The sequence below is a fragment of the Dreissena polymorpha genome, chromosome 4 (assembly GCF_020536995.1).
Source record: "Dreissena polymorpha isolate Duluth1 chromosome 4, UMN_Dpol_1.0, whole genome shotgun sequence".
NCBI lineage: Eukaryota > Metazoa > Mollusca > Bivalvia > Myida > Dreissenidae > Dreissena > Dreissena polymorpha.
This window is the reverse complement of record NC_068358.1, coordinates 60443943-60460624: the sequence shown is the minus strand read 5'-3', so window position 1 is coordinate 60460624 and position 16682 is coordinate 60443943. Positions and strand designations below refer to the sequence as shown.

At 34.5% G+C, this 16682-nt stretch overlaps 1 protein-coding gene across 5 annotated transcripts in view; it reads right to left on the bottom strand.

Annotated features, from left to right (window-relative positions):
• The window catches only part of LOC127876261 (neuroglian-like), a 281922-nt gene that overhangs the window by 44877 nt on the left and 220363 nt on the right, over nucleotides 1-16682 (bottom strand). The gene's annotated exons all lie outside the window — the stretch shown is intronic.

The following is a 16682-nucleotide window of genomic DNA, read 5'->3' as shown; positions in this document are numbered from 1 at the left end:
TAAAAACAATAAAAATAGAATACAAAAATGAGATTCATGTCAATGATTGGAGTAATGATGGACATCATGTTGTTTTGTGGTTTTTAGCATAGGTGCTTGCACCTATGCTTATGGTATATACCACATTTCAAAAATCCACATCGGTCGGTTACCCTTTTTGAAGCCTTACCTGATCAAAAATCAGACGAAATATCTATTTAATTTAGTATATGGTAATTCTTAAAAAAAATTTTGGGAAACGTTTTTCTAACGTTTTCTTCCAAGAATATTGCTGACACCTTTTTTAGTGAATTTTTCTAAGACCGTTTTATGTCAAAAAATCTTCTTATAACCTAAAACAAATTTCGTTTGTAAAACAATTCTGTTCTTGTTGATAGTGACCTCACACCTAATTTATATGGGATCCCAATTTCTATTTCCTTCGTTTACTGTTCTGTGAGAGGTCAAATGTTTACATAACTGAATTAATAAGGCCCTGGTTAAAGTATATGTAACATTTCATCGGTTAATTATAAATAGAAATTAAAACATATTCTCAGCAGGAAGTGGGGCATAAAGCACTTTTATTCTTTGAAAATGTGTAAAAAATGGCGGAGTACGATGAATGTTTTCTGATTTATGACATGGATTCTGACGTGCCTTTCTATGGATTTGATGAAGTAGAGTTTAAAAGTAATAGAGATGTGTTAATTGAAGTTAAAATGATTTACTTTGAGCCAGAAATTTACGTTACGAGTAGAGTTAACGGTTTAAATGTGGCATCGGATTTAATGGATACGCGCGAATTCTGGACGAGTGCTGTGTCTGTTAAATATTAAATGGAAAGCTGTAAATGTATCAAGTCGGAAAAGAAAACGGATGGTTGCATAATGGTATGCGTGAAATAATGTAATTCTACGTTTTTATTTTCATAGTTATGTCATTTTGTAACCATTCACATTCGTCACTATTTGGAATTCCCGTTTCTAAAAATAGAGCATTTTGTTAACAAGGGGGGCGACTCGTGATGTCAGCAATCGTTAAGGCTACAATAAACTAAATAATCGAGTCATGAAGGGCTGTACTTTCTAAACAAATCATCATATTTTCCTCGGAGGCATGTTATACACTTTGTTCTGATTTTATCGTTTGGAGATATTGATAGGGTAAGCATAGGTGTTCACTACTTAATCCCTGAAATAGGATAAAGTTGGAGATTAAAGTAAAAAATGGCACTGCAAAAGGTTACAATCCACTAGAAAACGGCCGAAAAAGGCGCAAAAACAGTCGATTTTGATTTGAGTCGAATTTGTTTTTGGTTTGAACATGACAAATCTTTTTTATTGCTTAAATCGATTCAGCTAAGAATGCCCGTCAAGAAAAGGTATGGTTATCTCTATGTGCAAAATGTTGTATTTATTTTCGCTCAAAGTTGTCGCTTTTACATCGAAACATATAAGGAAACTATTTAGTATATTTTGACCTAAACATTTACTTCAGCAGCAACTTCCCTGTATCTTGCAACTATGCTTTCAGCGCCATCGGCGCTCTCGTTATTGTTTAACCCTTTCTCACTCAGAAGCAAAGTACATATGCCAAACAACATAAAACCTGAACAGCAAGCGAGTAACTCACAGTCTGTTCAGGTTTAATGCTGTTTGCTGCTCATCAGTATCTTATGGTTGGAAATGAAGCCTTTAAAACTAAAATGAATCAAGTAAGAAAGGCCTTTTATAAAATTTTACTTTCAAGGGACCACAAATGCGTCAAAATACGTATCTAAGTGGTTAAGGGATAATATATACAAAGTTGATCAATGTGGGTCTATGTTTATGGCCACCCAATGTGAGAAGCTTATGGATATGGTGATAGCTACAGATCAAGGTAGACTAAATGATGGGTGGAATGAAAACAGGTTGTGCATTACTTAAGTAATTTAAGGATTGTTATTGACGTTTGAAACTTAAAGTATGCTTTAAAGTATGGGAATGAGCTACCCACCTAATGTCATCAAAATGTACAGTACCATGCAATAATTGATCCCCCTTCTTGCCACAACTAAGCCTAAGATTCTGAAAGGCGACCAGCATGTTCCTAGCATGCTTGTTAACGCTGACAAATTGCGCGTCCTAAGAAGATTCCCGCTAATAATTCACTCCCATGTCTGCTGATACATTATAATGGCGGTATTAAGTTGCTCTTAAATCCAATCATCCCTAAACAAGATCTTCACAGTTTTATTCTTTTTCTCCCCATGTAATTATGCAAAATTATTATCTCTATTTTTTCAGAAGCAACATGGGTTTCATTGGAATTCTTAACCACAGCCAAGATGCTGAATCTATAGCAACACTTTCTTTACAAGATTATCCATCTGCTCAATTCGCACAGATTGTGGAACTCTAATTTAATTTCATTTATTTGAATTAACATATCATCACTAAATTAAGTGAGTATTCAAACTAGAATCAAAATATTTTCTTTCCTCTCAAGCTATTTCATTACAAGGAAATAGTTTGAACAGCTTCAAATGAGAAAAAAAATCCTTGCTCCCTTTAAAGAAAACCCCTACATGATTATATAACTCAATAGCTTTAATCATTTGAAACAGACTTCTCTAATGATCAGAGGCATTCATAGAACTCTTAAATGCAAGCTTCTAATGTTCTGGATCAAAATGTCCATCTACTGAACTGGTGTCCACTGTCTGGGCATACTGCTCTCCTTCTCTTTTATCATGTTTTATTCATAAAAACTGTGCCCTAATGTGAAATGTCACCATTCTGATGAAGAGATATTATTTATGTGACTTTATTAGTTAGAATGTGGGGATTACATGAAAAAATCTGGTTATCTGGAGAACTTTATGAGAGCTTTTCCGATTTCCAGCATTAATTGCAAAGATTCTATCATGAATTTATTATTTTTTCTCCAATATTCCATGTGTCATAAAATGTGGTCTACACGATATAGTATCACCAACATTATTAATTAATCCCATATTTATACCCTATACAGAATCATGGTCAGGAGATTTAACCTACGTCATACAAAAAGCGTCTTATGCCATGTGCATCCAACGTAGATTCAGACCAGGTCTGGGGCTGAGCTGTCCGCTATAAAATCAAAAGGTTTGAGGTCTCATTAATGCACAGGGTAGCTCCAGGCCAAACTGCGCAGATGTGCAAGCTGCGTGTCTGGAACTATGATGGTCGCATATGGCATATAAGACCCATTTACACATGTAAAGGCTCAAACCAACACATACTACATCACTCAATCTCATTTAAATGCTTATTTATAGGATAACCATAACTTTTCCTTTGAATGAAACATTTATATGTTTCATACTGAATAAATAAATCGTACTTAATACCATGGACATTTTCAACTGTGCTTCTTCCTTTGGGCAAGCCATCTTAAGTTTATTACCACCATTCACAAAAACACATCAGCATGAAAAGTCATTTAAGGACTGCAAGGCAAACACTTGTAATTACAGACATAGTTGGGTTCCTTCTATCCCACTATCAACCAGACCCTCTTTTCAGCAGGGAGGAATGCTTGTTTAAGGGTCTCAGTATAATAATAGGTGCATGTGTAGTAGCCTGCACTACTTTTCCCATTTTTCATCATAAAGTCCTCTCTGACCAATCATCAGTACCTAGAAGTTAATAGCCATCCTAAATACATTTGCGAGGTTTGAAGTGACAGATCACATTTGTCTCCCTTGTTGCAAATGGCCACTGATAGCTGCAGATTAGATGGCCAGAAACATTGCCCCTGTTGTTCACCAACTCTGGATCATCATTTGGGTCATTTGATGCAATTAAGATGTCCGAATTAAAAGCCCAGTTTTATTTATGTTTTTTTTTCAAGACTTCATCAGATCTACTTAATGTCATGATTCAGTGTCATTATTCACTGTACATGTGTTTTCTAAGTAACAGATCAAGTTTGACAAGGAAATTATAGCTTGATAAAAGGAATAAAGCTAATGGCTAGATCTACAGTGAAAACTCTCTTTACGACCACCTCGGTATTCCGACCAACTCGCTAAGTCGACCACCATTTTTCAGTCCCGATTTGTTCCTTCTATATTTCAATGGTCGTTACACTCACTAATCCGACCAACCCGCTAATCCGCTATTACGACCACTTTAATCAGTACCAATTATCGATATTGTTCTTAATTGACACCCGCCAAACGACCAGTAATTTTCACACCTTACTTGATCTGATGTTGTGGTACTATCGGGCTTGTGTACGAAGCCATTCTGACCCAATTAACCACAATTAACGACAACGGTTTTTGGCATCGATTTGCGACACAGGTGTTAGATTTTCGGCACTTGTTATAATTTTTAACCCTTGATTGACAATTAGCTATTATTATTATTGAGTCTTTGATGGGTAAATTGTTAGTTGTTTGGTACACACTTTAAAGATTTATTACGGCGAATAATTTAACAGTTAGGATATTTGAGTAACACGGTTTTGTTCGTGATGGATATAAAAACCGACTTTTATACCATATCGTTATTCAAAATGGATAAGCGAAAACGGAAAGAGTTGTGTTTAAAAGAAAAGATTGATTTGATCGACGCAAGTGATGGGAAATCTCAACGATGATTTATTCGGCATTGGAAAGACTCGGGTTCAAGCTATTCTAAAAAGAAAATCTCGACTTTTATTCGACAAAATGCTAAGCAGACGACAATTGACTCATTCGTTAAGTAAACATCAAGGATCTTGATGAAAAGTACATATACATGTATTTACACTTCTTTAATGAACAACTTGAAATACTATCTTTGTACAATGTATAAATACAATGTATAAACGGATGACTGTTATATTGTATGCAAACAGATAAAAGTTCAGTGAATATTTACGTTGTTGTAATCATATGTCCATCAAATTCATGAAAACTCAGAATTAAGACCACCTCGCTATTAAGACCACTTTTGAAAAGTCCCACAAGTGGTCTTAATAGCGAGTTTTCACTGTATATTAGGGCTGCAACAATATACCGGTATATCGGTATATATCGCAATACGCAATCCGCATATTGTATTGCGATATGATTTTCATCATACCGGTACGAAAATTTTACAAAAATTCATTCACATTTCGTCAAGAAAAGCAATCCGAAATAATGATAAAAAGGTAAACAAAACAAAGCAGTGTAAATTATTTTTTATGTAAAAAAGCATTCTAAAAAGTGTATTATACGGAGTAGCATTGTTACATGGGAGCATTCATTCGATGCTTTTGAACAGATTATCGTTGAATTAATTGCGCACAGCTGTAAATGTTTCGTTCGATTCTGATTTGAGCATTATTTGTAATCCGAATTTCGGAAACACGCTTCCAAATTTGAATGCTAACGCGACAATAAAAAATTATAGCGTCAAATAAAAAGTGCTTTATCCTTTGTCTCAATAAAAAGCGCGCGAAAATTATACAGACATGTAGAACGTCGCATGGAAAGTATGGGTGTATTTTGTGTTGTATAAAAACGGGAACATCACGTCAGCTGAATTACGCGTGTTCAGTGGGAAAAACGCCCCGGTTGGACGTTATTTCATCACATCTTTAAATAGTAACAATTGCAAAAATGTATTTGATACTTAAGAAAATTTGCAAATGTTTGTGTTTCTTATTATTCTTGAGCACATTTATAGTAAATATTTACCAGAATTTGCTTTAAAATTGGAATTTATGGGATTATTGGGTAATTGGCAAGTTATAATTTTGGTACAAGTTAGCAATATATTGCGATATATTGCAATACGGGTTTTTGAACTGACAATATATTGCAATACGGTTTTTGGCGTATTGTTGCAGCACTTATCTATATAAAAAACAATAACAATACTTTTGATGTTAGTTTATGAATCTTTCAGCAAAATTTGTAAAAGGAAATATGTGTGATAAGATTTATTTAAAACATATTTATTTTAGCTTGATTGCAAAGGAAGACTAAGGCTTATTTCAGACACTCTCGAGTCCATTTCCTGGGCCTCAAACCAGTCTATGGGGAAAATCTGAAGAATGCTCCAACTGTGAAAAGGTTTGTGGAAGAGTCTTATTGGTGATTACAACTTGAATGTTCGAGAGACAATAGTTTTTCAAGGTGATATAAATAGACAATTTTATTTATCAACCGATATGCACACTACACTGTAACTCCAATATAGTGCGGTCCGTTATAACGCTGTGTCCAATATAACGCGGGGGGTCCTTGGATCCCGTTTGTTCTCCAACCTTCCATTTCTGATTCATATCCATGTTATGCAACTTAATGTATTTTCAGAAAATTCAAAGAAGCCGGATATCACAGCTTGATTGCTTTATCCGTTCGTGTAACTGATTTTAATCGATTATAGGTTAAAAGACCCTCGACAGCTAATAGGTGTTAATCTGTTGTGTAATGTCAATAAAGGTGTGAAAACTGGCCAGTCGGTGTTTATTACATGTATTCCCTATACGCGGTACGTTGCGCTAGTTTCGATAAGGAACGTGCAAGCGGGATAATTATAAAATTGAAGTTATTCAAAACGATAAAAACATTCTTACATTGATATGATTGCAGTTTGACTCTACAAAAAAGGAGCGGCTGTAAAATATACTGCGCACAGTATAAAACAAGTTTTTTCTGTCATTTCATTATCATTCTAATATTTAGTCATTTAATTCATTTCGTGTACGAGAAATTTATTAAATAATCCGGACGATTTTTTGACATGCTAACGCACTGTAATTGTTAACAGAGATTTACTTTTTCCCAGTATCAGAAAGCCCGAAAATCACGTTTTTTGCATGACGTCGTATGATGCAATTTGTACATGTATCGTATTGCATTCAATCTAAATTTAGATGCGCTTTTTCCAATGAAAGCTCTGCCCCATAATGCACTGTTCTCTTTAAACTTCTGAAAAATGGCGCATGCATATTGCGGTGTTTACAAAATTCGTAAACATATTTACCGCCATAAATGTTGAAGATTATTATTCTTGTAAGTGATGTTGTAATTTTATTGGATTATCGGATTAACGTGCACGTAATAAAAGCGGTATGTATAATGTTATCGATACGATGCGGTTTATATGCATGCATTTTCGGATGACAACACAGCTTACACTTTACAGGACCTATATTATAGGCTATACTATTGATGTTGTTATAGCCCCTGCAATAAATGAGCTCAAAACTTATAACGCTGTCCGTTTATAACGCTGTTGCGTGGCTTGGACCCCGTCATCCGCGTTATATTGGAGTTACAGTGTATTATGCTTAGCCTCAGAAATACCTTGAATGATTTCCAGCAGCTGACAAAAATATTCACAAAAATATTTCCTGAACAGATTACAATTGCACCTTAAACGACAGTGAACAAATCCCAATCCTACATATAAACTGGTCGCATAATTTTGTTCATGCTCAGAATGCACAAAAATCAACAACTCATAAATTGTCTTGACAGGCATTTTTCCTCATTTCCAATCAAAACCATATTTTCTTCCTTGCCACGCAAGCAAGCGATACAATTTAGCCATGACCGGAACTTAAATAAAACCATGCTGCGTTCCTGATGTCAGTTGATCATGCAAGTTCCTCGCAAGCAATCCGGTGACAATTCCTGGTTTCTTGATATATATAGTGTCTTTGTCTGTTTCACAGTTTGTTGTTAACAATTTTCTGATGCCAAATCATTCTAAGGAAGGAATATGTCCCTTGACAAAGAATAATGTCAAGGAGTTTATTGTTTCAAGGAGATAGCTTTAGTAGCGACATCACTTGTGGACACTTTTTTATCTGAGGGGAATTTAATACCAAGTAAATCTTCATTGCAGTTGTCAATGGCTTGGCATGTTGTTGGATTGTCCATTCCAACAAATTATGTGACTCATTTTACAAGCAACCAATGAGAAACAAACATAGCCAGAGATACATCTTATCAAAGCTGTGTCAGTCTCTATAACAAAAGGTGCAACAATTAACAATTTCTGACCAGAGCAGGCTTTTCCCAAGGCAGCTTTAGCACAGCGGGCCGCGGTGCCTGAACTTAAAAATCTATTTTGCCGCAGCGCTTGTTTTTTGGATCATGTCAATATGTTTTTTATGTAATATTAGAATATATGACTTAAATTATATAAATTTAGTAAAAACAAATAAAATGTAAACAAAATGTCTTTAAATAGCTCAAACATAATGTAGATTTTCATTTAGAATCAACAGTGAGTGGACCCTTCCGGGCTGCCTTGCTGCTGTGCCTGGCCAATATCCTTGGGAAATGCCTGAGCATGTAATCAATTGGTGAGACACTTAATTGCTGTTAGAATGATGACACAAGAAAGGGATCATAATTATGTGACCTTCTATGTTATTACTTTCCCTTCAACAAATAAATATATATATCATGAATTATATAATCATGTTTGTATTATTAATAGTGGTAGGAGTGTAGGAGTAATAATTATAAAAGCAGTAGTATGATCAAATTAATTTATGTTCTTCTTGTAATAAGTTTTCTCAGCATATGACAGATCAAGAAACTGTCTTTAATTTACAACTTAATTGTGAAAACTCATAATGAATGCACATTTGAAAGCCATCTTATCATTTTTGAGCTTGTTTAAATACAACAGGCTGTGTCACATCATACACACTCTGATTAAACTTGGTATGACATGCTAAGGCATGAACTCATTTGTGTGAAGAAAACGTGGATGACAAAGCATGAAAAATGCCCAAAGATTCATCATGTGAAATGACAGCCAGAAAATGGCCATGCAAAAAGAAATACAAAGAAATGTGTATCAAATCAAGACACCATTGAAAGAGTAATAACAAAATATGGAACTGCTATAAAACCGCTAATTTTCCCCTTCCCCATGACAATGTTTCTGTGGATGACAATAAAGTTCTTTCAAAGATGGCTCCAAGAGCATTCTGCGAAAAACACAGGCAACTCTCAATAGTTAATTAGGGTCTGTTACCATAGCAATGTATTTCAGTGGTGACCAGAGCTCCTGGCAACAGGACGAAGTGTCCAAGCCTAGAATTCTAATGTCATTAGGTGTTGCCCTAATCTTGTAGACGAAAGTTTTTAAGGAATAAAATGGTGCTCATGGAAAAAACGCAAATGGCTGTTTCTTTAGCATTACAGTGGCTGCAAGGACGAACAAGTCTAGCGTTCAATACTAAAGTGATTAATTGTCAGTAATCTCCACTCCAGTAATGGAATGGTAGTGTATTTAATACCCTCTAGTTAATATAATGACAATCACCTTTTATAGGATATAATACTTGGATTGTGGGATTGAGGACTGACCTGACTCACTTTCGTTAAGGTCAGTGAACCGATCTGTTTCAATGAAAAATTCTGCAGAAAAACAAACATGAACAGCCTTAATTTTACTGTAATCTGTGAAAAAAATAGGAGAAAAAAAATCAGAATTCTGTTAACCATTTATATTCCATGGCATGACATTTTGTTGTTTTTTTCTTCAAAAAATTAGACCTTCAATGGGTACTTCAATTAATGGATTTCCAATTATATATATTTTTAAATGTCAATAAATGCCTTGTGTATTATGATACGTTAACCAGCTTACACTGTTTTATCTAGCTAGTCCAACTATAATTCGTTGCACACTTAGATTGGTGGTTCTGTCCAAGCATGAAAGCCATGTACATTAGTGTCCCACAAATAATAATTTTACTTTAAGTATAACATTGCTTTTACAATGGAATATGATGAATGTTGTAACATGTCTTATTTTAAATAATTTTGGATGAAACAAATGGCATAACATTAACCATTGGCCATGAATAAAAGAAAAGGTTGTCAAATGTCAGTGAGTGAGTGATGATTCTCAAGTGAAATGACCAGGCATGTTTAGCCAGTCACACAGTAAGTCATTACACAACTTTGGTCATTAAGGTCCTCCCTAAACTATAGGGATACTATACACATTCCCATTGGTTGAAATGTCATCCACTTTCAGACCTGGTACTAGATGGCATGGACAAAGTTGTCATTCAATATTTTGTCCATGGTATTAAAGTAGATTCTCTACCAGTGCACATTAAAGGGGCCTTTTCACAGTTTTTGGCATGTTTTGAAATAAGTCATTAAATGCTTTATATTGATAAATGTAAACATTGCATCTTAAAAGCTCCAGTAAAAAATCAAGAATAAAATTTAAAAAAGGAAAAAAAAAGTAGCTGCAGCTGGACTCGAACCAGTGACCTCCGGAGTCCTGGAGTGACCTGGAGTAAAAAAGCATTAGCCCGCTTGGCTATTCTGCCAAGCATACTTGGTTGAAGTATTTTATAAATTATATGAGAAATCTTCGTAGTTTCACAAAATTTAACGACAACAACAGAACTCTCCAAACTATTCAATCGTTTCGCGTTGCACGCTTTATAACTTTTAGGTTTTTAAATCGTCAAACAATGCATATATTGGCTATATTAGACCATGGTTAATGTTCAGTAATACTGTTTCCTCACAAATATCATAACTAAAACGAAAATTTGCGAATCTGAAACAACTTTTTTCAATTTTGTCAATTAACCAAACCGTGAAAAGCTCCCTTTAAGGTCTCTTTGGCCACCGTGCACTGGTCTTTTTGGCTCAAAATTATTTCTTTGGCAAAAACGCGGGTAACTTGACTAAACATAAATATTCTCCGCCTCAAAGGTAACAGGAAGAGGTCTGCACATAATGTATGCATGAAGACTCAGCGATGACCTGTAAATAAAACTTCTGAAGTACACACACGTTGTCATTCAATAACTGAAAGGTCATTGATAGTTTGATATCGATTTCAATACGTTCAAACTAACATAATATTATAGCATTGAGAATACTATGCTCAGATACCTGACATTTGAAAACAGGAAATATATGATCATAAAGGCATATTAAGGCTGAAACAATAGAAAGCAAGAAGATAAATATCAGGAAATATAAAGCAGTAAAATAAATGTCAACTCAAACTTAAGAACAAAATGTTCAATTCTTAAAGAAAAGACAGCAATTGTTTTTTGACCTGAACAAAGAAAAACTTCAGCAGCTGTTGTACCAGCAGAAGACTAAGGTCCTTTATTTATGACAAGGGACTAATTGCCAAACAATATGGCACCACACAATTGTTATAGCCATAAAAGTCACAAATGAATAAGACTATAGAGTCTGCATCAACGCAAAGCATAAGGGGTTTAAACCAGTTTGTCAATGGAAAGTACTAGGATTTTAACCAGTTTAGGGGTACCTGAAAGTGACACATAACCCAAATACTATTATTGAGCTCATATTTAATATTTCCTTTTCATTAATTATCTCCAAAAAAATATACACTGTCTAGTGTCAGTGAACTGTCAGCTTTGTTGGGGTAAAAATGCCACTGCAGTGTTGTAATTTCTTGTAAAATCTTTCCATACTATAAAACAGTAGACAGACTCTCGGCATGTTTATTCATTTTTGTAATGTTCTGTCTTTATAGATCATTTACAAACCATCCCATAACTATAGATATGCAACATTTTGGCTGAGACAGTCTTGTATGCAATCCCACGTGATCGCAATTTTCTGGACAACATTTACTACATGATTAATCAATCTACTTCAGAGCAAAAAAAACTAGAAAAATAATGAAAAAGTGCATATAAATCTAAATTGAAAGCAACCAAAATTCTGCAAAATCAGCAAGAATTTATTTATACAAATATCCAGGAGAACTTTTCCCCTCAAGCTTGCTTTTCATCAGACCAGACTGATGATGATGCTCTAACAAAAGATGACTGGAATACAAATAAATCAGACTAATAAATCATATATTCCATTTATGCGTGCAAATCTGGCTACATGCTGGACAACCCTCCGACAAACCTATCCTATTATTGAGAGTTGAGTGCGGGCTGACCCATAAAACAAATTTTCTGAAAAAGGTTTTTGACATTTCAAATATGTTGTGGAATCATAAAGATGTTAATTGTCCAATTGTTTGAATGATTTTAATGATCACTGCTGACAACAGACCGCTTAATGTCAACGGAAATTAGTGGAAAATAAACCTGTTTAAATCAAACTAAGCACATTTCTATAATGCAAATCCATGGCAACATCATTTACCACTTAAAGCACTATAATCTTAGTTACTTGAAGCGCATCTTGCAACCAGCAAATAGGTTCAGCATCCCTTAGGGATGTGGTATGGATAAATGTTTAAATGTCTGAGTTAAAAGGACACAACATTTGTGGGGAGGCTTCTTTTCTTAAGTGCAGAAGAAGTATTAATCAATTGTGTAACAGAGATAACATCTATTAATCATACATCGATTTGAATTTAGTCCAAGGAAGATCATTGTGCATGATATTAATTGTACATTTTGAGACAATTTGTGCAATTATCTTACAAAAACTGCTCCCTGATTCTGACGGTTCCTTAATTTGCCTTAAGTAGCAGCAATCTTGAAGGTACTTTTTTCATTTTCCTTCTCTTTTGTTTTTTTTTCTCCATTACTGCATAAATATGTCCACCTCAAAAAATTGTGTTATAATTAATATTTAATGTTTCCTCATTTCAAGAAATTTGTGTGAAATTAAAATGCAATTTTAGCGCTAATAATTTGAATTATATTCATGGCATTTATTTTTCAATTATTCTTGGTCTTATAGCTCATAAATTAGATTAATTAAAGTAAATGGCATTATGCATCTCTATTTTCTGACTGTATTGTAACATAATTATCTAAAAACTACATGCAATTTGTGATTGTATTCTTTCAAACTCATGAGACTGTAGGAGTTAGAAATTTAAACCAAATGACAGACTTAATGTAATTGTTTTTGTTGTTTTTTACAAAATTAAGAAGCATTCACAAAACATATTGAACATTTCCAGTTTCTCCCCACAACCTACAAGACATTTACTTTGTATGAGAGTGATCTGCTAGTTCCAGATGCTTGTGTACAAGGTCAAATCAGGGTCACACTAAGAAGCTTGGACATTTCCCATGATGCCATGCAAAGATGTGAACTGTCATCAGTAATGGCCACTACTCTGTGAAAGTCATCACAAAATATAATTGGACATATTACAAAGGGCACCATCGGCAATTACCTGTCATTGGATATGAAGCTCCTTGCAATCAACCCATGTCTGCTGGGAGGTATCCAATTGAAAATGGCATGACCACCACTGCCTTTCTTTCCATGATTAATTTCCGACCATTTCACACATTTAAAGCATACTTACAGTGGTCTTTTTTCTCTAAATTTATTTTTGCCACGTCTTTTTCTGGTGAAATAATGCCCCAAACTCTACATGAAAACATTAACTTGCAAATCAATAAAAAATAACCTTTTAATCGCAGAATCAATAAAATACCTTGAGTCAAACAACACTATCGGTCTTGGAGAGACAAAGTATCTTGATCTATTTATTGTCAATACATTGATCAATGGTAATGGGCTATCACAAACAGTTAGATAATCGTAAAAGAATATTTGATGTCATTCACACGAACCTTATCAAACTGTAACTGTTATTTACAAAGCAGTTTGATGATTCTTAAATTCCGCGGGACCATGTTTCAATTAACATCCATATTGATCAGGTATTATGATGCCCACGAATAGTCGTTGTCGGCAAAGATCAAATGATTTTCACTTTTATCCCAAGTCATAATTACCATACCTGTACAAAAGAACGGAGACAAAATCAAAAAGCCATTGTTCAAGAAGGTGTGTCCAAAAGTCAGCTGAAAAAATATACTCAAGAGGACTCCCTGAACGGCAAACAATAATAAATGGACACAATAGAAGCACACAGTGGTAAACCACACGCAAATCACTCATAAAAAAAATCATTAATGAAAATTAATCCTTTGATAAATTTGAAACCTTACAATGCCAGCAATTCAGCAAGATTCTGATATTATATTAGCAAGAGAATCAGTAACAGACATGAAATAAACCTGCAATTAAAGGTGCACCAATAGTTTGTAAGAAGCATATTATGAGGGTGTTTCTAACCATTTGCATGCTGGGAAATTTGTTGTCGGCTAAAATGTCGTCTGCTGAATTTCTAAAATAAGCATGTTCTTCGAATTTTTTCAAAGAATACTATCAGAATAGCAAAAAGTTTGGATCCTGATGAGACACCACATTCTGTGGCGTCTCATCTGGATCCAAACTGTTTGCAAAGGCCTTCAAAATTCGATTCCAGCACTGAAAGAGTTAAAGCACCAACAGCAATCAGGTAAAAGAAAGCGTTTCTTATCATTATTATTCCATTAATGGTAGACATATAAACCTATAATAGACCATAAAAAATGAAATTGGATAACAGGTTAGGCTTGAAGGAAAAGTACTAAACTATTAGCTTTTTCATAGGCACCATCTAAGTAAATAAAAAACATGTTGATAAAGGATCTTAATTAAAAGGTTTGTAACAAACACGCACAAATCTGATTTAGAAAATAGGAAATTTTACATAATAATTAAGTTCTTCAACAACCTATGAAGTTATAACTGCATGCCTTTTTAAAATCAAAATACCCTTTAAAACAAATATTATTTAATGTATTTGTTTATCAAAGTTAATGCATAAACCACTCCTCATGTAATTAGTCATAACTTTCGTAACGAGGTCTTGTTCTACTAAAGTGACAATAGAAATTTATGAATAAAGGTTATGTGATGAAGCTCTTTATCTCTTGAACTATTCTCTTTTCCATACAGTCAGAGGTACCACCTCTCTTCCAGTTAATTAACCCTTTGCATGCTGGGCAATTTGTAGTCTGCTAAAATGTTGTCTGCTGAATTTCTAAAATTAGCATTTCCTTTAAAAAAAAATCAAAGAATACTATCAGAATAGCAAACAGTTTGGATCCTGATGAGACGCCATGTTCTGTGGCATCTCATCTGGATCCAAACTGTTTGCAAAGGCCTTCAAAATTCGGTTCCAGCACTGAAAGAGTTAAGTCACAAACCCAAATGCGTAACCAAACAATCCAAATACCTACAAGTACTTCATTGAATTTAAACAAGGTGTAAACATTTTTGAATGGCTATCACAATCATCAACACCAGCACACCTTACCTCAATAGGCAATCAACGGCATTTGGTTTGGTAAGGTAACAAACATCTGATTAAATAGAGATGTCACCTTTTGGCAACTGCTATTCAACCATGGTTGTTGCTGCTGGTACAAACTAGGTATATGAGTATTAGGCAAAATAAACCTATTGTGTTTAAGTCACTTGACAGATCTATTGCAAATCTTCTTGATAATCACCGACACATATATCAAACAGCATGAGGTTGACCATATACCCAGTAGTGTTAATAATTAATGGGATTGTTCTTGAATGATATCATTATGAAGCATTTGTATACGCCCATACAGTCAGTTCGCCCAGACAGTCAGTTCGCCCAGACAGTCAGTTCGCCCAGTCAGTTCGCCCAGACAGTCAGTTCGCCCAGACAGTCAGTTCGTACCACCTACTTTATAACCCTTGCCCACTCAGCAACTTTATTTGACACATATGTTATACATGTATCCTGGAAAAAACTACTTTTTGGAAAAACCCACTAATCTGCTGGTACAAATAAAGCTGACCCATTTATAATCCTTTCAAAATCACACACTGTATCAACCGTTATGAATTAAAGTAAGCTATCATTGGTTGATACCAGTGTTGTTTGTACCGGGGTGGTTAGTGGGTTTTTCTAAACTCATGCTTTTCCGGGATAAGTCTATTGCTTGGCAAATTAAATGCAATTCAAGTTTTAAAGGCTCCATTCAAACTCTAAGATACTGATGAACAGCATAAGACCTGAACAGTTTGTGAGAAATACTCACAGGCTGTTCAGATTTTATGGTTGTTGCACATAGCCATTTTCACTTAGCTTCTGAGTGAACAAGAGATGTGTTTGTCAGAAACACAATGCCCCCTAATGCGCCACTTTGAATTATTTTTTTTGACCTTTGACCTTGAAGAATGACCTTGACCTTTCACCACTCAAAATGTGCAACTCTATGAGAAACACATGCATGCCAAATAACAAGTTGCTACGTTCAATATTGCAAAAGTTATGAAGAAGGTTAAAGTTTTGGTTTAAGTTTTTGAAGTTGTTTTTTTTACCTTTGACATTGAAGGATGACATTGACCTTGACCTTTTACCACTCAAAATGTGCAGCTCCATGAGATACACATGCATGCAAAATATCAAGTTGCTACGTTCAATATTGCAAAAGTTATGAAGAAGGTTAAAGTTTTGGGACACTGTGTCCCAAAACTGTGACACACACACACACACACGCACACATACAATGACAGACAGGCCAAAAACAATATACCCCCTCTTTCGATCCGGGGGCATAAAAAGCCTTAATGACTGAAAGGTCTACAATAGATTGACCTGCATACATTATTTTTTTATCACTGCTTGTTTTGTATGTTATTTATTTGACCTTTGTTAAATTGACTTTTATTGATACATATTTTCTACATAAAATCTTTTTCAACACAGATATTAAAATAATAAAAAAGTCAAATTTTTATTATGCAGATATAAAGTATATTTTAATCTAGCTGTAATTTTTTCTCCACTTTTAACACATTTCCAATGGAGATTTACATTTGGGATACCCTAAGATCTCGAAGTGAGAGGCTTATA